This window comes from Papaver somniferum, chromosome 2 (assembly GCF_003573695.1).
Source record: "Papaver somniferum cultivar HN1 chromosome 2, ASM357369v1, whole genome shotgun sequence".
Classification (NCBI taxonomy): Eukaryota; Viridiplantae; Streptophyta; class Magnoliopsida; order Ranunculales; family Papaveraceae; genus Papaver; species Papaver somniferum.
This window is the reverse complement of record NC_039359.1, coordinates 110,907,401-110,917,764: the sequence shown is the minus strand read 5'-3', so window position 1 is coordinate 110,917,764 and position 10,364 is coordinate 110,907,401. Positions and strand designations below refer to the sequence as shown.

Below are 10,364 nucleotides of genomic sequence, written 5' to 3'. Positions count from 1 at the left end.
CTAAATGCATCAAACCCAATCATTCTTATTCTTAATCCCATTTTCCTATTATTTTGCTCAATTAGTCTATGGAGCACCAGGGCAGCAACGAGATTTTGGAGGAACTCGATGAAGTCACCCGCGATTGATGCTACGAATTTCGAATTCAGGTCACGGGTATCATCAACCAGTGACCTTACTACTATATTGGAGTAACATTTACAATCTGAGAATGCTTTGAGGATATGCTTGTTTTCAAGAATTCAATATAATTTAAAAAAGAGATTACGAAATACCAAACCTCATCATCGGTGGATCTTAATTTTAGTTGTTGATTCAGAATTACGTATTCTGGAATGTGCTCGTTTTTTACGAGTAAATAGACTTTAATTACATAAGCGAATTCTCTCTTAATAAATAAATAATAAAACATGAATTAAATATAAGTAGAACATTTTCAGTTTTTTGGTTTTTTCTTCACTTTACAGATAAGTCCTAGCTAGTAGTTCACATTAGCAAACCTCATTTTAGTGGTTTTAAGTCATGAATTTTTCTTAATGATTCCCATGGCTTAGTTAGACTAAGAAAAATATGGCAGGATACTTTCAAATAGGAAATCACCTATATGAGTGTGAAATGGTGCAACTTTTATGATAACTATAAGACTACGTTAATCTAGAGCACTCATGAAAAAACAACATCATTCAGAGCCAAAATAAACACAACCGAAAACCGAATATGTAAGGGAATAAATTGTGTGATATATATCTATTGCATCGGTTTACATCAAAAAGTTGAGCAGTTCCAGACATCTCGTTCACTGAGCAACTAGTAAACCGGTAGGTATTCACTACGGAAGACCCAAAGCCAAAAGCTACCAATCCTGATGCAATGATGTTCCGCGCACAAACTCTTCTTTTTGTCTTCATTAAGTTTGCAAGAATTCCTATTCAATGTGGGGGATTGTTGGAAATTTTACATAGAAATATGAATTAGTGTGTCCACTCACTTAATCCTTTGCAACATATGATGTCTTATCCCAAGGGATGTGACTCTCCATAAAACGATGTGACTCTTCGCGAAAGTATATCTCCAAGAGTCTCCTTGAACCTATATAAACCCCACACATTCTCCATTGCATGAATGATTTTTAGAGTCAAAACTAGTACTAGAAAAATTGTAGTTTGCATGTTGTCTTCAAGAGTTAAAGAAGAGTTTGTGCTACATCCATTCGGGTTCGATGTTTGGTGATCCTCAAGTGATGTGAGAAGATCTAAAGGTATTTTTGAATGCTGGAGACATATGCCATACACTGTAATAACATGAAGTACATGGCTTAAATGTCTTAAGTAAGGAGATTACTCGCCTCAATACACCTAAATAAGTTTGTTTAAGTTTTGTTATTGATCATATTTTTTTATCCTTCTTTTTGTTTTGTTGTTGGTATTACGAAATGTATACATAAATGAAAACCATGTTACAAAAGATTGTGATGGATCGGTGGATAATACACAAATTGTATTACTGGAAAATCAATAACGAAGATTATTATCCAAAGTAGTTGATGGGAAGTGACTATATATAGGCAGCTTTTTTTTATGTTGAAGAGGAGGCAAATTGAAGGAGGAGATCCGGTAGGAAAAGAATTGAGAATTTGTGAGAAAACCATCGAGTAATAGAAAAAAATATTTTATAGTATATTTTGGGTGGAATAGTAGCATCTGGATATGATTTTTCCGAAGTTGCGGCATCATTGGTTCCTCTTTAACAATATAAGTAACATTGCATATATTACTTGCGAAAACAATTGAAGTAACAATCTATGTGATTCATCGAATAATTTATTTTTTTGGCATGTAGTTTCTTTACAAGTTGATTTGAGAATGGTTACTGATTCCATTACGTGTCGAATTTGTTGCATCAAATTTTCTTATTAATTATGCTTTGTCAAGTTTTTCACTCTGTTGCTACGTTTTAGGGCATTGCTATATTCTTATTTTTTTAAGTGTCACATGATTAAAGGTATTTTATTCAAACTTAAGGCATGGTCTCATAGTTTTTTGAACTCATGACATGTGATTAGAAATCTTATAATAATATATGGATGCTAAGAAGTGAATTCCCATGATATTTGTGTAAAACTTTATCGGTTGGAAGTCGACTTATATTAGATTTATCCGATCATAAATTCGTTTAGATCCAGCAACTATCATTTGGTGGTATTCTTCAATATCCGAATCTGATAGTTATGAATTTGAATCTAAGTTACTGATTCAGATTGATCTTACCCGACAAATGAGTTTATTAGATTATACATAAGAAACTTTGTCAACAACTCAACATATCTTTTACCAAAGATTGAATAGATTGGTTACCAAACAGATTTGTTCCTTTATTGTTTGTTTGGAATACGATCAAAAGGAGTTGAGTACATAAGACTTTACTTAGTAAAGCAACTCGAGATAGTGAATTCTCTCTTGAGATTCACGTGCGTGACCAAAAGGTCGAAGATGCAGGGATACTGGGGAAAATAAGTAACTAGGGGTAGTTTACCTGGTCTCAACTATACGAGTTTTACTTTCGTTCTTTGCATAATGGCTTAATTTTGAGAGTATTCAACTGGACTAGGTCCCGGGATTTTTCTGCATTTGCAGTTTCCTCATTAACAAAATCTTGTTTGTATTATTTACTTTACTTCCGCATTATAATTTTCTAGTTAAAATAAAGTAAATACACTTGTATGTTAATCCATATTACTTGATGTTGATCCTGTAGTCAATCGGTTTAAGTACCATAACTATGGTCAAGTAAATATCTTGTTGTCGTATTGTCTCGACTTTGTCCATAGACGATCATACAAGATATCAAAATTATAGGTTGAAACGAAATGTTTATGGTGCATTTGGGGATCCTCGTCATTTCAATTGGTACCAGAGCAGGCAAAAAAAAAAAATCTAACAATTTGTGTTTGGTGCGACCCAACCTATAATACACGAGTCAAAGTAAGATTAAGCAAAAGCGAAAATTAATGAGAGACTCAGTTAACGTATCGGAAGAGGTTGTCGAACCACTCTCATAATCAGTCTATGAGCAATTACTTACAAAAATAACTTAAATATATCTAACGAGATAAGAACTTCATGTTGCTTTACAATCAAAGACTACAGAATGTGAAAGGTTTCGTCTAGATCACGAAAAGTTGAGTGAAAATGATTCTCAATAAATACAGAGTCTTGAAGACAAAGTAAGTGCCGGTCTTTCTCGAATAGAACTATTAGAGAAAGATCGTGATGCTTCTCTTGAAAAGGTCAATTTGTTGGAAAATAAACTTGTTGAATCTGAAGCAAGGATAACTCTCAACAAGTTAGCTTTTAAGAGAAAGAAGGTGCATGTCTGTCCCTCTAGGGAAAAACGCTTTGAGGCTGATCTTACTGGTAATCTTGATAAAATCAAGACGTTGGAAGAGGACTTGAAAAAGTTCAATTGTGTCTCAAACATATTAACCTCAATACTAGAAGAAAGTAAAAAATCATCGTGATACACAAGGATTAGGCTATAAGGGAATAAATGCTTCAAATACTAGCACATAGGTAAAATTTATCAAAGATACAAATTCTTGTCAACCAGAGACTTCCACTGATGACAAAGATGTTCTTATTTCTTGTAAAGAAGTAAAGGTTGTCAAGGATAAGAATCGTTTTCAACCAGACTCTTCAAGTACAATTATCAAAGAAAGCATTTCTGCTAATATCAAGAAAGTAACAATGTTGAACAAAGATAAGAAGCTTCGAGGTACAATGCAAGTGGATCTATAAAAAGGTAACATTAAAACTCACACTTCTTATATTACTAAGCATTGTTATTTTTGTGGCAATAAAGGAAACTTGTAATGTGGATGCAAAGTTTGTAAGATGTAGGATGCACTTTCCTTTGTATCAAACGAATTGGCTAAGTTTGCTCTCTTAAAGAAATTAGATCGTTATTGTCCTAAGTTTAGGCAAAAGAATTATTATAATGATAGTTCAAGTTTTACCTATCGCTCGACAAGGTCATCTCATAAAAGACCTGATTATAGAAAAAGACATGACTTTGTAAATACGAAGACAAGATCTGATGTTCCAAAATGGAGAAAGGATGTTTCACAAAGTATCCAAAAGGGAATAGTCCTAAAGGTATGAAAGAGAAAGTCGCTCCCATGAAACCCATGGAGCATTGCTCGGTCGAACTCACAAGTCTTGATTTCTAGTCTACAATTAGTCAAGTCTCAGATTAGGATAGAAGTGTGTAGTTGAGAATCGGGCATCACTGCATTCTACCGCTTGAAGGTGAAGATCAACTGAACCTTTTGAAAAAGTTTTTCAACAAAAGGTAAGTGAAGACGAACCACTATTTCTCAAAGTTATATTCATCTTTCTATCTATGGGACTATATCTCATGACTAATTAGACAATCACAAGCATATCAATAAATTTGAGTCAAGTTTATCTTGGCAATATCGTTCTCGGAGGTTCATTATCTTCTATTATTGTCATTGGCATACCAAACCTGCTGATAATGTACTCCTAGATGAACTTCCTGATATTCTTCTCTGTGATTGTTACTACGCTTTTTTGCCTCAACCCATTTCTAGAAATAATCATCGTCACTGTTACTAATTTTCTTCCACCTAGAGTCTATTTTATATAGGTGAGTTAGTATCCACGCGTTTTACGCTTTTCCTTGCAGTAACGTATATTCAACAGAGCTCAATTTTAGAGCAGATTTTGTTTTTATCGTTGTAAACGGTCCCGTGATACCCATCATCCACTGCACGAATGGACATGGAGATGACACATTATACTGAATTTCAGATGGTGCGAGTATCTTGTTGTCATAGTATAAATCATTGATTTTTCACAGATATTGAGCTTTTTCCGACTTCTCTGAGTCATTTTCACATTTAAATGACATTCATTTCGAGCTGGAAGCTTATGAACATTTTAAGATTGTAAGTTGAGATCGAGGTTACCTTTGACACTGTGCTTATTGCAATTTTGCTTTATCAGCTTTGTTGTGTTGTATTTGGCTGAAAACAGCCTTGCAACCTCGTTTTGCCAGTTAAAGATCTTTTACCAGCATGGTTGCCGTAGTCTCCGTCTATTATCAGCTTCACTTATGTTTCCATCACACATTTTAGCTGAGGACCCAAGTAGGTTTTCTTGTACAGGTCATCTCCCGCGAGATGATATCCTGCAGACTTGGTTGTGGTTCTTCGTGCTTCCAGTGAATTAAGTGGAAGTACTTTGAATTTTAAATATTTTAAGATTTTTTCCATCCAGGAACCATAAATTTCTGATTGTGTTAGGTTCAAGCTCTGGGTCTTCTTCTTTTCAGTTTCGAGCTCACAGATTGCTGGTCTATCCAGTACTCCAACATTAATTGTTCTTTTACAAACCCAGGTATTGCTGACCCCAGTAAAGCTAGAGCATTTGTGTCTTACTCTATTCCTGGATACTTGCGGGATGCTGACCTTATCAAAGCTTTGTAGGAGCTTGTTAAATAGGTCCCTGATGCTTTCTATTGTTGTCTAAATAAAACCTTATATTTTCATGGCCCAACAAATAACACTATGAGTTCAACCTACCAGACTTAAGGGTGAGCAATGGGTGGGTAAATGCGGATTCGGTACCATCCAATCCAATCCATTAAAATGAAGGTTATTAGAAATGCACCCACGTCCAGTCCATTGCCAAATGAGTAAAATACCCACAAGTAAATGGATGAACTGGGTCGATGCGGATGGGTTGACGGATTTCAACATATAATTACAAAAGACTAATATTAATAATGTGTACAATAAACACAAACAACAAAAGATTAGTGATCATGCATATTGTAATATCCTTAAATTTGTCCTTATCTTTCATTCCGATCCTAGTTATTTCTCTGACTTCTAAAGGTAAGTACCTTGCTCACGCTCTAGCCTATCCTTCATATTCTGATATGACACCAAAACTACCTTCCGGATTGAGTGTTCGACGGATGAGTGATATATCACCCGCGTCTGACCCGTTAAAACGACCGATTTCAAAAATTCACTCGCACCCAGTCCGCCGAGAAACGAATTGAGTGTCCACCCGCTAAAACACAGACTTGTTTGGATAAAATCTGTGAGTATGGGTGCTTTGCTCATCCCTAACCAGATCTAGGGATGTCAATGGAACCTATTAAAACTGTAACTGGATCAACCGTTACCGTTACTGATATTTCCTATCGGTATTCCGATACCGTTAGTTTTTGGCGGAATTTTCAAAATTTAAACCGTTACCGTTACGTTAAATTACCGGAGATCGGTAATATTACCGATAAATACCGGTAGCTGAAAAAGTTATAAAAAGAAAGAATCTCTCACTATAAAACTTGGCCATTACACACAATCATTATTAGAGCTTCTCCAATGGAATGTGTGTGAAGGAAAAAGTCTTCATCCACATAGGAAACACAACCATTTTTATAAAAAATCATCTCCAACCCATTGATGTGTGGATAATGTGGCAAAAAAAGGTTAAACATCCTCTAGGTGAACCTCTAATTTTAGACATTCACTTAGAGGATGTCTTCTCATCCTAGTCACACTTTTATTAATAAAAATCATTATAAACAAAAATGGAAATAATTTTAACCAATTATATACCTACAAATAAGTAAAAAAAGGATACAACACTTTATGGGTTGGAGATAAAATTTATTTTCTCCTAATATTTAGGATGTTATACCTAGAGGATGTCTTAAAAATGATGCCACGTAGGAAACGTCCATATTCACCATTGGAGAAGCTCTTATTACTCCCTCCGTTCCTAATTAATAGACTGGTTTTGTTTTTATAGAAAATTAAGGAAATGAAGAGAATTAATCATTGAAAGTGGTCCTTATGACACTTGTCAATAAAAGAAGTGAAGTGAAATGGTCCCCATGACACTTGTCATTAAAAGAAGTTAAGAGAAAAGTGGTCCCAAAAAACTAAAGTAACATTTGACTTTCCCAATTAGGAAATCAACCTATTTTCTTGAAACATCTATTTATAGAAACCATCCTATTATTTAGGAACGAAGGGAGTATTATTATTGTTATCAATTCAAATTCAATCAATGACAACTTCTAGTAGTAATTATTATTGACTCAGATCTCGAATTCACTTACATGTTCATCACAAAAGTTATGAGAAAACAAATTATATAAATAAAGAGTGATTTACCAAAACTAGATTCATATCTTCACTGGACATATGATTCATCATAATCATCATTTCAAAAGCTTTCGACATCTTTCTTTCTGGTTTCTCTCTATCACTTTCTCTCTGGTTTATTAGTGGGTCTCTTTCTCTCTTTCTCGATTTTTTTTCTTTTTGTTTCTGTTGAGACTAACGGTGACTGAATATAAGAAGTCAAGAAGAATATAAGAGTGATACTAACATTACACGGATTCTTGGGATCCTCCTGCTCAGTATTATTTAAAATTAAATTTTGATGCTCCATTTGACTTATTAAATAAGAAATCAGGACCAGGATTCACAATATTGCAGGTGAGCAACATGGAGTTGGATGAACACCAGACATACCCATAAATACTGAGCAAGCTGAGGCCATTGTAGCATACAAAGGAATCCAGTGGGCAAAGACAACAGGTTGCAGTAATCTACTTATAAAAGGAGACTGCAAAAATGTAATTGCTGCCATTAACGGGAATAGGAATGCTGTGAGGTGGACCTCAAATAGTATTATTATAGACATTTTAGATGTTCTAGGCAGTAGTTTTAATAATTGGGTATGCACTTATGCATCCAGGAAAGCCAATGATGTGGCTCATTCTTTAGTCAATTTTGTAATTACTCTAAATAATTCCGTTAGTTGGAGATATCAAGACAATATTCTAGAATGGAATAGTTTAAAAATCCAAATGGATAAAAACTCGCCGTTTAATCCTCCTATCAATGAATTTATTTTCGTATTAGAAAAAAAACACATGCAACTGATATCGTGTGGTAATAATTACCAGCATTCGTAATTAACCTAACAGTAAGTGCCTCAACTGATACCGTTCCGGTAAGACAAAAATCACCGACATTCCAGTATCGTTTTTCCATTATTGTTATGTCGGAAAATTTCCAATAGAAACCCAGATTATCGATTACGGAATTGAAATCCCATTGACAATCCAGACACGTGTCCGGGACAGACCTCTCTCTCCCTTTTTTCCTTTTTTTTGAAGCATTTCTCTCTCCCCTTTTATATACTCACTCCGTACCTATTATATATGCGGAATTTCCATTTTTCCTTGTACCAATATATAGTGAAGTCCAAATTTCAAAACGGTTTTTTACTTATATTATCGCTATTTATTTACTTGGAAATCATCACAATTAAATATATGTCTCTAACATTGGGAATATAATTAAGAGTAAAACTGGAAAAAACATAGAAATGTATAAAATCAATAAAAGTGTCTTAATCTAAAACAGAATTGGTCCCTCTGTGGTACGGACGGAGTACGAAACAATCAATTATTCCTGGGGCATCCGAGAGAAAAGAAAAAGGAAAAGACGCGATAACCGAGAGGGAGAAAGATCAGGGTTTTCCAACCAAAATTTGTAGAGGGGAGGTAAGAGGTATATTTATCTACGTTGGTTTCAGAGTTTGATCGATTTCCCTTCTTTTACTCTAATTTCTAGCTTCGGTTTTTTCATTTTTTTTCCTTACAGATTTATATTTATTTTTGTGTGTAAAGAAGCTTCAATTTAAGGGTTTTCTGTATCTTCATCTGTTCGTTGTAGAAATTTATGAGAATATCCAATTTGGGTAAATTTTTTAGGTTATAATAAGAATATATATCAAATTATTGAATTGATATTTTCATCATTGGGGGATTTTAACCTCAATTGCGGTTTTAATGTGTTAGCGAGAGATGGGATGGAAAACTACTTCTGTCGAAGAGATTTTCTTTCTCCGTTCTGCATCTAATATAGGTCTAGATGGGCCATAGTTTATTGCATACGATGTGTTTTTACACACTGAATTTAGTTTTGCTACAATACCATGTACAGTGTCTGTAGTGGCTATAAGATATTCACACCTCTAGCCATGAAATAGATAGCACTAACATGGTGCATGGTTTGCAGTATCGATGCTATCCTGTTGCTTCAATCGTATTTATGGTGTCGAATTATACACACACAACCTCATGTGATTAGAGAAATATCAAATATATATGTGTCTTCTTTTTTGATGATTGTAAGGTTTGAGCATGTTAAGGAAATCTATTCTTTCTTTTTAAGGCTAAAGAGAGACAGCTTCTGAAAATGGCACTGAGAGCTGTAGGAAGACTCGTTTCTCAAAGGCTCTCCCAAGGAGCTTCTAGGAACTTTTGTTCGAATGCAGTACCTTCTAAGAATGCTCAGGTCAAGGTAACTACTTCAGTACTTTGGCTCCGAAGCTTTTGAGTTATGTAAAATATGTTGATCTCGTCATCTTCCTAAATGCTTCAAACCCAATCATTCTTATTCTTAATCCCATTTTCCTATTATTTTGCTCAATTAGTCTATGGAGCACCAGGGCAGCAACGAGATTTTGGAGGAACTCGATGAAGTCACCCGCGATTGATGCTACGAATTTCGAATTCAGGTCACGGGTATCATCAACCAGTGACCTTACTACTATATTGGAGTAACATTTACAATCTGAGAATGCTTTGAGGATATGCTTGTTTTCAAGAATTCAATATAATTTAAAAAAAGAGATTACGAAATACCAAACCTCATCATCGGTGGATCTTAATTTTAGTTGTTGATTCAGAATTACGTATTCTGGAATGTGCTCGTTTTTTACGAGTAAATAGACTTTAATTACATAAGCGAATTCTCTCTTAATAAATAAATAATAAAACATGAATTAAATATAAGTAGAACATTTTCATTTTTTGGTTTTTTCTTCACTTTACAGATAAGTCCTAGCTAGTAGTTCACATTAGCAAACCTCATTTTAGTGGTTTTAAGTCATGAATTTTTCTTAATGATTCCCATGGCTTAGTTAGACTAAGAAAAATATGGCAGGATACTTTCAAATAGGAAATCACCTATATGAGTGTGAAATGGTGCAACTTTTATGATAACTATAAGACTACGTTACTCTAGAGCACTCATGAAAAAACAACATCATTCAGAGCCGAAATAAACACAACCGAAAACCGAATATGTAAGGGAATAAATTGTGTGATATATCTATTGCATCGGTTTACATCAAAAAGTTGAGCAGTTCCAGACATCTCGTTCACTGAGCAACTAGTAAACCGGTAGGTATTCACTACGGAAGACCCAAAGCCAAAAGCTACCAATCCCGATGCAATGATGTTCC

General features: G+C 34.5%; 1 long non-coding RNA gene across 2 annotated transcripts; it reads left to right on the top strand.

Moving 5' to 3' along the window:
- Window positions 1–8,512: 8,512 nt before the first annotated feature.
- LOC113353803 lies at window positions 8,513–9,664 on the top strand. Of its 2 annotated transcripts, none has more exons than XR_003361544.1 (3): window positions 8,513–8,616; window positions 9,290–9,418; window positions 9,552–9,664. It is a non-coding gene; the product is annotated as an uncharacterized LOC113353803 (long non-coding RNA). The 2 variants fall into 2 exon arrangements; XR_003361543.1 differs by having other exon boundaries at window positions 8,552–8,623.
- Window positions 9,665–10,364: the final 700 nt, after the last annotated feature.